Genomic DNA, 18,017 nt, shown 5'->3' with positions numbered 1-18,017 from the left:
CACCCTAAAACCCCTGGTGGGTGGGTGGACCTGCTATTTAACCGATTTTACACAAAGTGTCTCAGGCATCTCCAGCGCCATGTCGCGACATCGACGACTCTCCCCTAGCAGCCTCCGGGTCCAGCGAGGCGCTGGTGTCCTCCTCAGCACCCGCGTCGCGGTAGACTCCCGTCTCCTCCGAGCTCCCCTCCGGATCGTGGAGGAGCAAGCCATAGTCGTCGCCGTCTAGAGCCCTGCCATCTTCCGTCGGCTCCGGATGGAACTTGTCGTGGAAGGCGAACTCGGCGATGTAGCTGGCCCGGGAGGCGATCCGGCCGGCTTGCTCCTGCAAGAGCTGCTCCGAACCGGCCCGCTGGCCCATCAACGTGTCCAGTTGCAGGTCCGGATGCCAGGACAGCGCGAACCGGAGCACCATCTCAGCACCGGCATGAGCGACAGAGACGCGCCACTCGCCAAGCCGGTCCGGCCCCATCTCCAACCAACGCGCCAGGCGCGAGAAGCTGCTCGGTTGGACGGAGTCCGGCCATAGGGCCGCCGTCATTGCGGTGCCGGCCTGGGACAGCCTCCCCAACTGCGTTCCGAGGACCTGTTGGCGGGCCTCAGCGGCGGCGATGATCTCCGGGAAGGTCCAGGCCACCCGCGGATCCATCCCGGACCCAAGGACGCCGGTCGGGTCGCGCTGATAGCGGACGGCTTCCTCCGCCAGCCGATGCGTCTCCGGGAAGGCCCCTACCATAAAGGAAGAAGCGAGTTACAAGAAGAACAACAAGGAAGAAAGGCCGGATCCCGACCTGGGAAACGACAAGAAAAAGCACTTACTGGAGAAGGACTCTTCCAGGTGTTGCGCCTCAAGCAACGTACCACGCCGCTCCTTGTTCGATGGCGCGGTCGCGCTCCTCGAGCGCCTTCTCCAGCTCGGCCACCTTGGCAAGGGCCACCTTCAGCTCGGCGTCCTTGTCTTTGGCCGCCTTCTCGGCCGCCTCGCGGCGACGGGCCTCGTCCTGATGGGCCCCCTCAGCTACGGTGACTTGCCCCCGCAGGCGATCCACCTCGGCCTGGAGCCGACCCTTATCGTCGGCTAGCTGGCCGCGCTGTTGGTCCGCCTTCACCAGGGCCTGCTGCGCCTCTGCCACCTTGGCGGCTTCCGCCTTAAGGAGCTCCATCTCGGCCTCGAGGCGGCTCTTGTGACCCGCCAGCTGCTCATGCAGCCGGTTGGCCTCGTCGAGAGACCGCCGAGCCGCGGCCGCCTCCGCCCTCGCCTGCGCCGCCTCGACGCCAAGACGTCGGTGTCGGCAACGAGCCGGTCGTAGTGATGACCGGCCTGGAGCATACGAGCCCGCCAGGACAGCACCTCGGCTGCGAAAAAGGACTCAGCAGAAGAAAAAAGCAAGACTTAAGATTTGGCCCAACTGTTACACAGTTGGCCTGAACCTCGGGGGCTACACCCAGTGGGTGCGCTAGCGCGCCCCCACTAAAAAAGAGCACAAGAATACCTGCGGTGATGCGGAGCTCCTCCTCCTTAGCGACAAGCTGCTCCATGAGCTCCCGGTGCTTTCCCAGGAGACAATTGTAGGCGGCGTCCCGGAAGGCGTCGAGATGTTGAAGAAAGCAGAAATCAGAACAAGGCCGACACTCTAAAGATTCGACCCAACTACTACGTAGTTGGCCCGAACCTTGCGGGCTACACCCAGTGGGTGCGCTGGCGCGCCCCCACAAAGAAGAAATTACAAGAAGACTTACCAGAACGGCGCGCTCCAGGTCGCGCGTCCGCTCCACCTCGGCCTGGGCGAAGGCCTCGAGCCGTTCCGTCCGGCCTCGCATGCGGCGGCTGACGGCGTCCAGTGCCGCCTCCTCTTGGGTCTGAGGCCCAAAGACAATGGCGCCCCCGCTCCGCGCTGGCTGCGGCACGGCAGCTCGGCTCCCTCCCTGCCGGGGCACTAAGGCGTACTCCCCGCTAGCCGCTCGCGACGCGGCCAGCACCTTCTCCGACGCCCCTCCCAGCACCGACAATGACCCGGAAGCCGGGATGCCCTGCATCGCCGTCTCCGGCCCAGCTGCCGGGGTGGCCTCAAGGTTCGGCGGACTTCTCGGTCCCCGCCACGGCCGAGATGCCACGATCCGGTTTCCGAGAAACCCGCACACAGTGGGTGTTGCCGGACGCGGCGCTCGCATAATCCACCTTGCTTAAGGGGGAAACTGCGAAGGCCCACTCATCCAAAGATGGCGGACCTTCACAGCTTCAAGGACTACTGTTGGGGGGATGGACCCCGGGCAGGCAACGGAACCCGGATCCTCTTCAAAAAACAACGGGGTTGGCACCGCCCCTCAATACCGGCACACGCTTGGCCGGGTCGATCGACCCGCCCAAGCCCCTCAAGCCGGCCAGACTAGCCGACCCGGCAAGACACGTCGACTCGGCCCCAACAACTAGCGCAAGACAGCCAAACCCGGCACAACCAAAGCCTCCTCGACAAGCCAACACCACCGGTGGTATGCTACCCAATCCAGCCACGGGTCAACTCCCGTCCCATCCAGGCCGTATGATGGGGATGAGACTTCAATCAACGATGACCGAGGCAACAGTGCCCCGCCCATGCCTCTAGTCACCAGGAACGTGGCAACAGTGCCCCTCACCTACCCGTTGACCAGGGCCGGCGTGGCTACATGCCCCCGCCCTCACCGCTAATGACAGCAAGCGGCAACCTGACGGAGAGCACTGTACGCGACTCAACTCGGCCACGCCCTGACGATCGACAAGATGGCGCACAACCCCCCTAGGCATGCGGGGCCCACACCTAGGGGAACCCGGCGAACCACAAGCCCTTAGCGGGACCCAGCCCGGGTCCCCGGACACCGCCAATACGGACCCACCGACTTGTAACATTACCATTGTACCCCCGGGGGGTTGGACTATAAAACCCCCCGGGAGCCCACGATCATACGGGGGGGGGGGGGCGACGAGAGGGCAAGCAGAAAACACATACGAGAGAAAAGCAAGTAAGCATAGGACTAGCCACAAAACAGCAACACCAGAGAGAAGGAGCAGCCCAAGCCTTGGCCAGCTTCCTTCCTCCCCCATACAGCTCCAGGAGCAACATTGTACTATCGATCATCCAACTACGCTCGGCAGGACTAGGGGTATTATCTCTCCGGAGAGCCCCGAACCTGGGTATGTCCGGCGTCCCACGGCCGCTCATGACAACCCCGCCTCTGGAGTCCACCAGCACCCTCGAGCCTCCTCCTCTCTTTAGCCATCCCTTGGCATCTGCCATGCACCCACCACGACAACTACTGATCATCCAGAAAAGAAACATAACAACGACCAAGATCTTCATCGAGCTCCCACTTGAGCTCGGTTGCGCCACATGCACTAGTATCATCGGCACCTGCAACTGTTTGGAAGTATTTGTGAGTCACGAGGACTTAGCAATCTCACACCCACAAGATCAAGACTATTTAAGCTTATGGGTAGGATAGGGTAATGAGGTGGAGCTGCAGTAAGCACTAAGCAAAAATGATGGCTAACATACGCAAATAAGAGCGAGAAGAGAAGCAACACAACGGTCGAGAAGCTAGAAGTGATCCTGAAACTTCTTACGTTCAAGCATTACGCAAGAACCATGTTCACTTCCCGGACTCCGCCGAAAAGAGACCCTCATGGCTACACACGCAGTTGATGCATTTTAATTAAGTTAAGTGTCAAGTTCTCTACAACCAGACATTAACAAATTCCCATCTGCCACATAACCGCGGGCACGACTTTCGAAAGTTTATACCCTGCAGGGGTGTCCCAACTTAGCCCATCACAAGCTCTCACGATCAACGAAGGATATTCCTTCTCCCAGGAAGACCCGATCATACTCGGAATCCCGGTTACAAGACATTTCGACAATGGTAAAACAAGACCAGCAAGACCGCCCGGATGTGCCGAAAAATCCCGATAGGAGCTACACATATCTCGTTCTCAGGGCACACCGGAATGAACACTACGTACTACTAAAACCAACCCTCAAGTTTCCCCGAGGTGGCGCTGCAAGTGGCTTTGCTTTGAACCAACACTCAGAGGAGCACTGCCCCCCCCCCCGGGGGGGGGAGGGGGGTTAAAATAAAGATGACCCTCGGGCTCCGAAAACCCAAGGAAAAAAGGCTTAGGTTTTTAGGAAAATGTAAAACCAAGGTTGGGCCTTTCTGGAGGAGTTTTATTCAAAGCGAATTGTTAAGGGGTTCCCATAACACCCAACCGCGTAAGGAACACGAAATCAAGGAACATAACACCGGTATGACAGAAACTAGGGCGACAAGAGTGGAACAAAACGCCAGGCATAAGGCTGAGCCTTCCACCCTTTACCAAGTATATAGATGCATTAATTAAAATAAGAGATGTTGTGATATCCCAACTATAATGCCCCGAGACCGATGTGCCAGGTGTCTTTCAGTTATTCGCTGTTGTTGCCATGTCATTCGCTTGCGTGTTGCATCTTGTCATTTCATCATCCGCATTGCATCATCATGTTTTCAAAACTTGCATCCGTCCGGGTTCCCCAGTTCTCTCCGTTGTCCGTTCTGAGCCCAACCACACTTGCACACGCCCACGGCATGTCCGAAATAGTATTTTATAAGTGGCCGAAAAATGTTCTCAGAATGGGATGAGAGTTGACGTGTGGTCTTATTATAGTGTAGATAGACCTCCTGTCAAGTTTCATCGCATTCGAAGCTCGTTTGATGCCCCAACCGTTAACTATAGCGACAATATAGTCGGTCAAATCGTCGGACGTTTTCGGTCTCCAGAAACAGTCGCCGGGTCTCTCTCTTTTCTCTTCTCTCAGCCTGAGGCCTTCTGCACAACCCACTACCTCTCACTGTCAGGCCCTACCTAACCTCTCTCGTCAGCCCGCGGCCCTCCTCGCGCGCGTCCAAAAATTGTCCCGGACCCGACCCGAGCAGTCGTCACCGTGGTGTCCGGATCATCCCGAAACATCTACAAAACGTCACCGTTTTCTTATTTGGTATCCCTAGCTATTTTTTTCGCGACCGTCTGAATAAGATCGGAGGGACCAAATGCCCCTATCCAAAAATCCACTTGTTATATATATATCAGATCAAACCCTAAAAATCCCCCCTTGTCCCACGCCTCCGCCGCCGCTAGCCCACTGTCTACTCCTCGTGTTCCCCGCCGAGCCAATCACCTTCGTTCCTTGTTTTCGGATCCACTCCACCAACCAACGAAACCACCACCCACTCGTTTTGGACCGCTAGATCACAGATCCGACGGCCTAGGAGGCTCCCCAACGCCCCTGCGTTCGTCCCTGCCACCCGGCCGCAGCTCCCTCGCCCCCGCTCGATCTGGCCGCTGAGATCCCGAGCGCCTCGACCCCAAGCTCCATCACCCGCCGGTGGCCTTGATGGTACAGAAGCAACTGCCGCCAGACCGGATTCCCCCTCGCCTCTAACCTTTCTTCCTCGTGGCTCTCCCACTCGTATCTCACATCTTCCTCTCACTCTCTCTATTTTTGCTCACAGGAGACCTCCATGGCTGCTCCAGCTAGCTCCGTCGCTGTCGTTTCGTGCCAGGAATGGGTGGATCCAGGCTCCCCGCACCCAGATCGGACACTGCCACGTCATTCCGACGCGCCGCATCTTCGCCCTCCGGGACGGCATCGAACAGCAAGCAGCCGCCGCCCCACACCGTTGAACGCGTCCCCCCGAACCGGTCTTCCCTCCTCGCCGTTGACCGCGTCCTGCCGCGTGGGCCGCCTCCAGCGCCCTCCTGGCCGCATCTCGCTTCCTGGCCCAGCGACTGTGGAGCTGGCCTGCTCGACCGCACCCCCTGGGCAGCCTCCACCCACAAGCACCAAGGCCCAATCGCCCGTGCCCTGCTGCAGCATTAGCCCACCAAATCCGCTGGCCCAAGGCCCGCGAGGTGAGCACAAGCCAGCCCATCCCTGTTTGCCTATGTGACGCCATGGGCGCTGAATATTATCCTGCGCTCACCTAGTTTTGGCCCGATAGCATTTTTTTCCTGACCTGCGAATTTCCTAATTACCAGTGCACTGCATATTTACAGATTGGACCCTATACTTCATGCATATAATAACTCTCAATCCGTGCGTCATATGTAAAAACTTTAAATATGAAAGATGCTTAGAATTTCATCTAGTTTAATAATATGCCACTTTCATCCATGTTTAAAATGTTTAAAATGTTGTTTGTTTAAATTTGCTTAAATAACTTACTAAAACGGTTTAATTCATAACTAAATAACCGTAACTCGGAATTTAATAAACTTTATATGTAAATGGTGTAGAAAAATGCCTAGTTTAACATGGTGTACTTGTTTTGCATGTTTATTAACTCTAAAATTATGTTTAGGGCAGAATAGTACCAAACCTAATATAGGCATATGAGGAGTTTCCGGACTTGTTGTTTTGTTGTTCCGGCCTCATTTAAACTTGCCTAGATTAGATAGTTTCATCATGTTTCACCTCTTGCCATGCTAACAATATTTAATCTTGTTGGGTACATAAACGAGAGAGAATTAAATAATTGATGTGGTGTTTCGTCAATATGCAACCCGTTGCATATTGAGCTCCACTTAACTTGTAGTGTTGTTTGTGCACCTTGCCATGCCATGCATATTTAAACCGGACATGCATCATACTTGGTTGGGCATCATGCCATGATTATGTGATGGTTATTTACTATGTTGTTTGCTTCTTTCTGGTGTTGCTTCTTTGGGTTGGTTTCGATAACGTCGTGTTTGTGAGGATCCGTTCGACTACGTCCGTTTGTCTTCTTCATGGACTCGTTCTTCTTCCTTGCGGGATTTCAGGCAAGATGACCATACTCTCGAAATCACTTCTATCTTTGCTTGCTAGATGCTCGCTTTTTTGCTATGCCTATGCTGCGATACCTACCACTTGCTTATCATGCCACCCATATTGTTGAACCAAGCCTCTAACCCACCTTGTCCTAGCAAACCGTTGTTTGGCTATGTTACCGCTTTTCTCAACCCAACATGGAGATGTTGTTCCTTGTGTGAAACATGTTTACTTGTTGGGATATCACAATATATCTTATTAAATTAATGCATCTATATACTTGGTAAAGGGTGGAAGGCTCGGCCTTATGCCTGGTGTTTTGTTCCACTCTTGCCGCCCTAGTTTTCGTCATATCGGTGTTATGTTCCCGGATTTTGCGTTCCTTACGCGGTTGGGTGATAATGGGAACCCCTTGACAGTTCGCCTTGAATAAAACTCCTCCAGCAATGCCCAACATTGGTTTTACCATTTGCCACCTAGCCTTTTTCCCTTGGGTTTCGCGGACTCAAGGGTCATCTTTATTTTAACCCCCCCGGGCCAGTGCTTCTCTAAGTGTTGGTCCAACCGAGCGATGTCCGGGGCTACCAGGGGCAACTCTGGGCTGGCCTACCTGACGTCTTGCTCATCCGGTGTGCCCTGAGAACGAGATATGTGCAGCTCCTATCGGGATTTGTCGGCACATCTGGGTGGTGTTGCTGGATTTGTTTTAACTTGTCGAAATGTCTTGTAGAACCGGGATACCGAGTCTGATCGGAATGTCTCGGGAGAAGGTATATCCTTTGTTGACCGTGAGAGCTTATCATGGGCTAAGTTGGGACTCCCCTGCAGGGATTTGAACTTTCGAAAGTCGTGCCCACGGTTATGGGCAGATGGGAATTTGTTAATGTCCGGTTGTAGATAACTCGAACCTTAACTTAATTGAAATGAATCAACTGTGTGCGTTACCATGATGGTCTCTTCTCGGCGGATTCCGGGAAGTGAACACGGTGTTGGAGTAATGCTTGCCGCAGGTTGTTCTCTAGTTATTCGTTCGCGCTTTGCCTTCTCTTCTCGCTCTCTTTTGCGAACAGGTTAGCCACCATATATGCTAGTCGCTTGCTGCAGCTCCACATATTACCTTGCCTTACCTATAAGCTTAAATAGTCTTGATCGCGAGGGTGCGAGATTGCTGAGTCCCTGTGGCTCACAGATTACTTCCAAACCAGATGCAGGGCCTGATGACTCCGTTCCAGATGACGCGCTTGAGCTCAAGTGGGAGTTCGACGAGGACTCACGCCGTTACTATATGTCTTTCCCTGATGATCAGTAGTGGTGCCCAGTTGGCGCGATCGGGATCGTGTGGCATGTTGGGTTGATCTTTTATTTTGGCACCGTAGTCGGACCATGAGTGATTGGATGATGTAATATTATTTATGTACTTTGTTTGACGTGGCGAGTGTAAGCCAACTATGTACCTTCCCCTTTTATTATCTATATTACATGGGATGTTGTGATGATTGCCTTACTTGCGACATTGCTTTCAATGCGGTTATGCCTCTAAGTCGTGCTTCGACACGTGGGAGATATAGCCGCATTGAGGGCGTTACACCAACATATCCATGTTCCAACATGGAACCAACTTCATCTTCACCTGCAACTAGCAACTCTATAAGAGGGGCTGAGCAAAAGCGGTAACATAGCCAAACAACGGTTTGCTAGGAAGGTGGGTTAGAGGCTTGACATGGCAACATGGGAGGCATGATATAACAAGTGGTAGGTAGCGCGACATAGCGATAGAGCGAACAACTAGCAAGCAAAGATATAAGTGATTTCGATGGTATGGTCATCTTGCTTGAGATCCCGCAAGGAAGAAGAACGAGTCCATGAAGAAGACAAACGGACGTAGTCGAACGGATCCTCACAAACGCGATGTTACCGGAACTAACAAGAAGAAGCAACACTGGAAAGGAGCAAACAACAAGGTAAACAACCATCACATGAACATGGCATGATGCACAACCAAGGAGGACGCATGTCCGATTTAATGAGGCATGGCATGGAAATATGCACAAACAATACTACAAATTTAGTGGAGCTCAATATGCAATGAGTTGCATATTGACGAAACACCACATACATTTATTTAGTTCTCTCCCGTTAGGTACTCAACAATATTAAATGTTGTTTAAACATGGCAAGAGGGTGAAGCATGAGTAAAAAACACAGTTAGGCATTTTAAATGAGGCCGGAAACATCAAACAACAATTCCGGTAAATCCCCATATGCGTTTAGCAATTTGAAGCAAACAACAATTTAAACATTCTTGAAGTTGTTATCATGATGCGGATGACATTTGCAAGTTTTAAGCAATTTTATGAAAATGTTAGTATAATAAGATATGAGGCATTTTTCGCCATGGCGAAAGGAAAATGGTACCACGGTGGTGAAAATTGGAAATGGAGCCGCGACGGTGAAAATGGACATGGCGCCACGGCAACATCCCGGTTCTGATAACTCGGTCCAAGGAACAAGTTGGGTGATGGAAACGTGCAAGAGCAACGGGGAGTGATCCTGGATACCGGGTGTCCCACATGACGGTGGCAAGGAAACAAGTGACGATGTGCGACGAACAAGTCGGGCACGGTGCAAACACGGGCATCTCATACAACACACATGTATACGGTCCACGGGCATCGTTCCAGCAGTTATACCTTCCAAAGGTGCATTTACAGAGTGGTTCGAGTTCAGTAAAGGAAGTAGGCGTTCTTGCGACGGTAGTGGTACACGGTCGTCGCGGAAGTAGTGACACACGTTTCGTAGTTGTTCGGGGTCGCGGATAGTTGTACACAGTCATTGTTGGACTTGACGGATCCGAAGTCGACGATAGTCGTACACGTTCGAAGAGGGACTTGGTGTTTCGGTATGTAGTCGTTCGAGCATCCGTGTGGTCTTGCCGGTGGGGTACTTGCCACTTGCGGTCCAAATCTGAGGTCATAGCCGCGTAGCCGAACTTGACGAAAAACAGGTCTTGCTGAGGACTTGGCGCATTCATCGGGACTTGGTGGCACTTGACTCGGGCAGGGGCAGTGCTGGAGATGACGAGCTGCTGTGAGCAGGGGAAGTCAACGCGGGGCTGCAGCATGGACAAGACGGCGGCATGGATGGGAAGAACGCGCTCGGGATCATGCTCCTCACGAACCAGAGCATGGCTGCGGCGCGGGGCGGAGGTGGAGGCGTGGCGAGGTCGATGGCTTAGGCCTCCATGGGGCGGCGAAGGACGAAGTGGCCGGCGTCAGCCCTGGCGTGAAGCAGGGGAGGTGCGGCAAGGGGAACCGCGTTGTGGCGGGGCGGCAGCCGGCAGCGGCTCCGATGGCTGGTGAACTTGGAGCCCCAAGAAAGGTAGAGAAGCTGTGGCACGGGCGTGGTGGCGAGGCGACGACGCAGAAGATGGCGCGATGGGCCGCGGCCGTCGCCGGAGGCAGGGAGGCAGTGGCGAGGTCTTGCGGGCACGGAGGAACAAGGAGAGCCTCGAGAAAGGTGGAGGGTGATTGATGGATGGGAGGAGGAAGACGAGGCAAGGTGGTGGAGGTCGCTAGTAGAGGGATCGGGAGGGAGAGATCGAGAGAAGGGGTTCGAGGGGAGATGGCGGCGCAGCAGGAGGGAAAAGGTGAGACCGAGAGGAGGGTAGGGTGAGGTCGGGGCGTGGCTGGGCCTAGGGATAGCCTAGATACAAATGGGTCGGCCTGATACTCTCTTCTCCCTTAAGTCTTAAAAAAACCTATTTAGAAATCAGAAAACCGCAAAGAAATAAAGGACAGAAAATAAAGGATTAGAGGTAGGATTTGGGCACGCGGATTATTTTCCTGGACTCGCAAAAATGTGCTTGTTCTGAGAAAAATAGAAATGGCCAAGATTGAAGATGTAAATTCAAACTCATTTGGATTTAATTCAAATGGGTTTGAACTAGGACTTGGTTAAAGGAAGATCCAAAAATGTTCAGATTTTTGGTGGAGCTTCAGAATATGATGAAAGAATATATGGCAAGGTTGGAGACCAAGAATTAAGAGAACAAATGCATTGGGATAATTTGCAAGTGTGTTATGGTGAATTCCAAATAAATGGAATATTTACTATAGCTCCCTAATAATATTGGGAGTGTATGTTCTAAAGAAAACACACCATTGTAAATATCCCTCAATTTAAATGGACCGAAGATCCATACGATTTATTTCGTTGAGTTTTAAAAAATGAAATGGCATGATGGCATGATGACATGATGCAAAGCACCTAATGCAAAGATGAATGCAACAAACAAAAACAAATCACACAACGAATCTCGGAACCCATGGAAGGCATCTGAAGCTCCGGTCTTGGGGTGTCACAACACTCCACCACTAAGAGAGGATCTCGTCCTGAGATCTAGGATGGCACCGGGGAGAAATGGAAGAGGAAGAGAAGAGGTAGAACTAAGTTGCTTCTTGGCAAAAGAGTGAAACCAGGAACCTTGAGAGATTGAACAAATTGAAAGAAAGAATACAAGGAAGATGATCAAAGTTAAAAAAACACTCCATCAGAAAAGAGGAACAAGGAACATTACTCGAACCTTGTAGGTTGAAAGACATAAGAAAAAGGGTTGCAATGGACAGGAAGTACATGCAAGCACTCCGGATGAAACGAGATGTACAAGGAACGATAAGGATCAATTACGACATCACTTCGGTTGGAAATGGAAGGCAAAGAATATGAACTTGGCAAAAAGAAAGCACTTGGATGAGACTCCGGTTAGAAGAGGAATGATAGACACAACACTACGGTTAAAACAAGATAGAGAAGGAATAAGAATGATATAATTTGGACAACACTCTGACTGTAAATGGAAGGAATTGAACATGAACTAGAAAAGATTAGAGGATACTTGATGAGATCAACAACACACTGCCTCAAGAACTATTGAAAGAATGGCACGAGGGGTAAGAAAGATTTCAGACAACACTCCGGTTGAGAAGGGAGGCAAAACTTCGTAAGATGAGAGAGCTCGAATGAAAGCACGACACTCCGGTTAAATGGATAAGCAAAGGAAAGAACATGACCTTTGACAAAAATGGGATGATGGATCAGTGTGCAACATCATAATGCCTCCGGAACAAAAGATAGAACTGACTGAAAGTAACAAAGAAGAAAACAACATCTTCTACATCGAATGAATTTGAAAGCATCCTTCCAAGAAGGTTAAAACAGAGTTGTTGGGAAGACCAACAACGAAACGAATAAACTTGTAGTGGGCTTATGGAAAACATCTCAAAATTATGAGGTGAAATTCTGCCACTAACGGAAATAATAGATTGAATTGACACCAGCAAGGAGATGAGAAGCTTATTTCACCGGACGGATAAATGAAGAACTTGGGTCACTTATAAGCACCATAAGTAGCAACAATCCTTAGGGAAAGCTTTAGGTGAAATATAAACCAAGATAACTCCAATGAAGAGATTGATGGGTTGCAAAGGATCTCATGAACAAATTGAAAATGATGGGTTTAAAATATGTCAATCCGGACAACTCGTGAATCATGAAACACGAGGAGAAATTGCCCAGGATGGCATAACACTATCTCAAGAGATAAGGTAGAAAAAATTGCACTTCGGAATGCAAGATGAAGAGTGCTTGAACTCCTCAAAATAAGACATGTGCTGAACACGATGTTTATTTTTTTAGAGTAAAGCTTGGTGGATCTTAACTTCGAGAGAAATCTTGAGGACAATTGAAGAATGAAAGGAATCCTTGACGAACCACCATGAAGAAACTCTCGAAGAAATCCAGATAGATAAAAGAAGGTCGCAAGGAAAAGAAGCTTGAAAAGAATAAGATGAATCCTTGCATTGATTAGATGGAGCTTCGTGATGATATAATTGAGAGAGCTTGGAACTCCGGGAAAAGAAAAGATGAAACAATTGAAACCGAGAACTTGATGAGCCTACGGAATAAGGAATTGAATTTACTCGATGAAATAAGAATTGGAATTACATTATGCTTATCTTTCACCAATTTTAAATTGATGACAAGCAACAGATTTGGCATACTACTTATTCTTCTTGAAAAAGGATTGAGGAGAGACATAGCGTAAACTTGAGAAAAGTCTTGAACAAGCCACCGATAGGATTTGGAAAGAACGAATGAATTGATACGATAACGAAGGAGGAGAAATCTTGAACGAACCACCATAAGAATTAGAAGGCGAATGAAGATACTTGAGAGAATTTAGATACATGAGAACGTAGAGATCATGAACTCATTAGAGGATATTTGAATGATGGACTAGTAAGATTTGGAGAACGATAGCTACACGCTGAGAATGAATAATTATGAGATGATGGGCTCCGGAGAATCAAACTGAAAAGACTCCCGAATTGTTCCAGATGGGTGAAAAGAATTCTCACAATCGAAAACAATTATGAGAGGATGGCATCAAGCTAGAATCACGAATCTTCAAGAGAATGGACAAGATTGGGAGAAAAATCTTCTTCGGTCTTCAAATCCAAGAATGGCGACGAGAAACACCACCATGAATTGTTGAGATACTCCGGGATGACGAATAGAAAGCTTGAGCCAACGATGAACAGAATTTGACAGATCTTGGAGACATACATATGACTGATGATAATTCATTCTTACGTCATCTTGGAGAAGAATTTGAGAATAACTCTGGAAAGAATTAGAAGCGTCAGTTAAGATCCTGGGAAAAAACCTGTGGGTTAGGGCCCACTCAAGAAAAGCACCGTTGAAATGATTTAAAAGAGAGATTGCTCCCGTTGAATAAATGGCTTGAATGAGATAACAACCTCGAGATATGTTGAATGGATTAAGAATGTGATAAGTGCATTTCCTATATATAATCCGGCATACAAATATACTATTTATTGTTATCTGACCATTAATTCCTGCCATGAACTATTGCATATTTGCATGAAAATCATATAAAGAATCATTTACTAGTCATTTGCTTCTTTTGCAGAAAAGTGCGAGAAGGCACTATAAACATCAAGATCCGGACCAAGTGGCTACGAGAATCATTCAAGTGAAAAGAAGAGAAGGTGGAATGAACTTGTGTGTCATGACAAGAAGGAACCAGAGGGGCTAGCTAAAGAAGTGGGAGGACCATCTTGTACTAAAAGAAGGAAAGGAGAAGGGCAAAAGGGCAAAAGTGGCAGATCGGGGAGGGGATCAAAATCCCTAGCGCAGCCTCCATATTTGCAAATGTAAAACCAAGGTTGGGCCTTGTTGGAGGAGTTTTATTCAAAGCGAACTATCAAGGGGTTCCCATAACATCCAACCGCGTAAGGAATGCAAAATCAAGGAACATAACACCGGTATGACGGAAACTAGGGCGGCAAGAGTGGAACAAAACACCAGGCATAAGGCTGAGCCTTCCACCCTTTACCAAGTATATAGATGCATTAATTAAAATAAGAGATATTGTGATATCCCAACATATCCATGTTCCAACATGGAACCAACTTCATCTTCACCTGCAACTAGCAACGCTATAAGAGGGGCTGAGCAAAAGCGGTAACATAGCCAAACAATGGTTTGCTAGGAAGGTGGGTTAGAGGCTTGACATGGCAACATGGGAGGCATGATATAACAAGTGGTAGGTAGTGCGACATAGCGATAGAGCGAACAACTAGCAAGCAAAGATATAAGTGATTTCGAGGGTATGGTCATCTTGCCTGAGATCCCACAAGGAAGAAGAACGAGTCCATGAAGAAGACAAACGGACGTAGTTGAACAGATCCTCACAAACGCGACGTTACCAGAACTAACAAGAAGAAGCAACACTAGAAAGGAGCAAACAACAAGGTAAACAACCATCACATAAACATGGCATGATGCATAACCAAGGATGATGCATGTCCGGTTTAATTAGGCATGGCATGGCAATATGCACAAACAATACTACAAATTAAGTGGAGCTCAATATGCAACGAGTTGCATATTGACGAAACACCACATACATTTATTTAGTTCTCTCTCGTTAGGTACTCAACAATATTAAATGTTGTTTAAACATGGCAAGAGGGTGAAGCATGAGTAAAAAACACAGTTAGGCATTTTAAATGAGGCCGGAAACATCAAACAACAATTCCGGTAAATCCCCATATGCATTTAGCAATTTGAAGCAATCAACAATTTAAACATTCTTGAAGTTGTTATCATGATGCTGATGACATTTGCAAGTTTTAAGAAAATTTATGAAAATGTTAGTATAATAAGATATGAGGCATTTGTCGCCATGGCGGAAGGAAAAGGGTACCACGACGGTGAAGATTGGATGGAGCCGCGGCGGTGAAAATGGACATGGCGCCACGGCAACATCCCAGTTTCGATAACTCGGTCCAAGGAACAAGTGGGGTGATGGAAACGTGCAAGAGCAACGGGGAGTGATCCCAGATGCTAGGTGTCCCACATGACAGTGGCAAGGAAACGAGTGACAATGTGCGACGAACAAGTCAGGCACAGTGCAAACATGGGCATGTCATACAACACACATGCATACGATCCATAGGCATCGTTCCGGCGGTTATACCTTCCAAAGGTGCATTTGCGGAGTGGTTCAAGTTCGGTAAAGGAAGTAGGCGTTCTCACGACGGTAGTGGTACACGGTCGTCGTGGAAGTAGTGACACATGTTTCGTAGTCGTTCGGGGTCACCGATAGTTGTACACAGTCGTTGTTGGACTTGACGGATCCGAAGTCAATGGTAGTCGTACACGTTCGAAGAGGGACTTGGTGTTTCGGTATGTAGTCGTTCGAGAGTCTGTGTGGTCTTGCCGGTGGGGTACTTGCCACTTGCGGTCCAAATCTGAGGTCATAGCCGCGTAGCCGAACTTGACGAAAAACAAGTCTCGCTAAGGACTTGGCGCATTCATCAGGACTTGGTGGCACTTGACTCGGGCAGGGGCAGCGCTAGAGATGACGAGCTACTGTGAGTAGGGGAAGTCAACGTGGGGCTGCAACATGGATATGACGGTGACATGGATGGGCAGAAGGCGCTCAAGATCATGCTCCTCTCGAACCAGAGCATGGCTGTGGCGCGGGGCGGAGGTGGAGGCCCGGCGAGGTCGATGGCTTAGGCCTCCATGGGGCGGCGAAGGAAGAAGTGTCCGGCGTCAGCCTTGGCGTGAAGCAGGGGAGGTGCGGCAAGGGGAACTGCGTGGTGGCGGGGCGGTAGCCGGCAGCGGCTCCGATGGCTGGCGAACTTGGAGCCCCAAGCGAGGCAGAGAAGCAGTGGCACAGGCGTGGTGCCATGGCGAGGCGACGACACAGAAGATGGCACGATGGGTGGCGGCCGTCGCCGGAGGCAGGGAGGCAGCGGCGAGGTCTTGCGGGCTCGGACAATGAGAGCCTCGAGCAAGGTGGAGGGTGATCGATGGATGGGAGGAGGGAGACGAGGCAAGGTGGTGGAGGTCACTAGCAGAGGGATCGGGAGGGAGAGATCGAGAGAAGGGGTTTGAGGGGAGATGGCGGCACTGCGGGGGGGGGGGGGGGGGGGAAGGTGAGACTGAGAGGAGGGTAGGGTTCGAGGGGAGATGGCGGCGTTGCGGGAGGGAAAAGGTGTCCGGATGGGACTCTCCTTTGCGTGGAAGGCAAACTTGGCAATTCGGATATGAAGATCTCCCCCTTTGTAACCGACTCTGTGTAACCCTAGCCCGCTCCAGTGTCTATATAAACCGGACGGTTTAGTCTGTAGGACAACAACAATCATACCATAGGCTAGCTTCTAGGGTTTTAGCCTCTCCGATCTCGTGGTAGATCAACTCTTGTAATACTCATATCATCAAGATCAATTAAGCAGGAAGTAGGGTATTACCTCCATCAAGAGGGCCCGAACCTGGGTAAACATTGTGTCCCCCGCCTCCTGTTACCATCCGCCTTAGACGCACAGTTCGGGACCTCCTACCCGAGATCCGCCGGTTTTGACACCGACATTGGTGCTTTCATTGAGAGTTCCATTTTGCCGTCACGATAAGGCCTGATGGCTCGTATTGTTGTCAGGGACAACGCTACCTCTGGGGGAGCCCTGACTGTAGGCCAAACTCTCCGATTAGGCGGCTTCATCATGACCGCCCTGTCGGCCATCGTGCCGATGATGACTTCTCGGGTCATCAAAAACAGCCTCCTCGTCGGCTCAGGATTCATCGAGTAGATGGATCCAATGGAGCTCTCTTCTTTGAACGAGCTCTTGGATCGCATCGCTGCCTTGGGAGTCGTTATGGACTACAATCGGATTGGGCTTAAACCCGACCAAAGGGAGATTAACTCTCCGCCGGTTACCCATCAAATAGCGGTGGTGGAGGAGCGATGCAGCGATTCTTCCTCTATTTTGAAGACAAACTATGTCCGGATTCCCGAGCTCTCTGAGCCAGATACCCGTCTACGGGAGGACATGGCCCAAGCTTCGAACCTGGAATCGAACAATGGGCTAGTATCGTTGGGCAATGTCCCAGAGCCCGAACTACCAAACTCGGAGACTCCTTTGGGTCTCAGTCCGGGTCAGGGTTTGGACTTAAATCTATCCACCCACCCTCACATAAGTGATCTTTCCCATATTAGACAAGAGCCCTAAGAGACTGTACATCACTACTGGGCCAGATTCCTCCTTGTAATAAGCAAGGTAAAGGATTGTTGCGAGGAAGACGCAATTTCATTCTTTCGTAAAAATTGCACGGACAAGGGAATCCTCAACGCCATAAGTCGCCGTGATATAACACACTTCGCTGACTTGGCGGCCATAGTACGGAAGTACTGTGCAATGGAAAGCACTTGGAAAACCCAAACACAATTCTGGGATCCTCCGGCTCTAACTAAACCCTCCGTCCAAACTAAAAGGGTGTACTCTCGCAAGGCACCCAACCCAATTACAAAGAAGCCAAAACCCACTACAGGGTGCGGAACCGTATTGGAGGGATGGCTTAATGGGCCATGCAAAATTCACAGTACATCGGATACCATGCCAACACACAGCCTTAGAGCATGTTGGATACTCCGGCAGGTGGCCAGGAGCGGCGAGGATCTCCTCGTCAACAATACTGCAGAGCACCCTCCCGCGGAAAATAACAATACAGTACTGACAGTCTTCGAGTCTTTCGCCTCAAACAATAGGCGCAAGCGGGCACTCCGCAGCCTCGCTGAAGTCTGCCATGAAGCAACGATAAATCCATGGA

The 18,017-nt window shown here is 50.2% G+C and overlaps 1 long non-coding RNA gene across 1 annotated transcript; it reads left to right on the top strand.

The window, feature by feature from the left end:
• The first annotated feature begins 5,126 nt into the window (after window positions 1–5,126).
• Window positions 5,127–8,085, top strand: LOC123127206 (uncharacterized). The gene is made up of 3 exons (XR_006462197.1): window positions 5,127–5,405; window positions 5,521–5,920; window positions 8,024–8,085. It is a non-coding gene; the product is annotated as an uncharacterized lncRNA (long non-coding RNA).
• The last annotated feature ends 9,932 nt before the right edge of the window (window positions 8,086–18,017 follow it).

The sequence above is a fragment of the Triticum aestivum genome, chromosome 1A, assembly GCF_018294505.1.
Source record: "Triticum aestivum cultivar Chinese Spring chromosome 1A, IWGSC CS RefSeq v2.1, whole genome shotgun sequence".
In the NCBI taxonomy this organism is placed as follows: domain Eukaryota; kingdom Viridiplantae; phylum Streptophyta; class Magnoliopsida; order Poales; family Poaceae; genus Triticum; species Triticum aestivum.
This window is presented reverse-complemented; position numbering and strand designations above follow the sequence as displayed.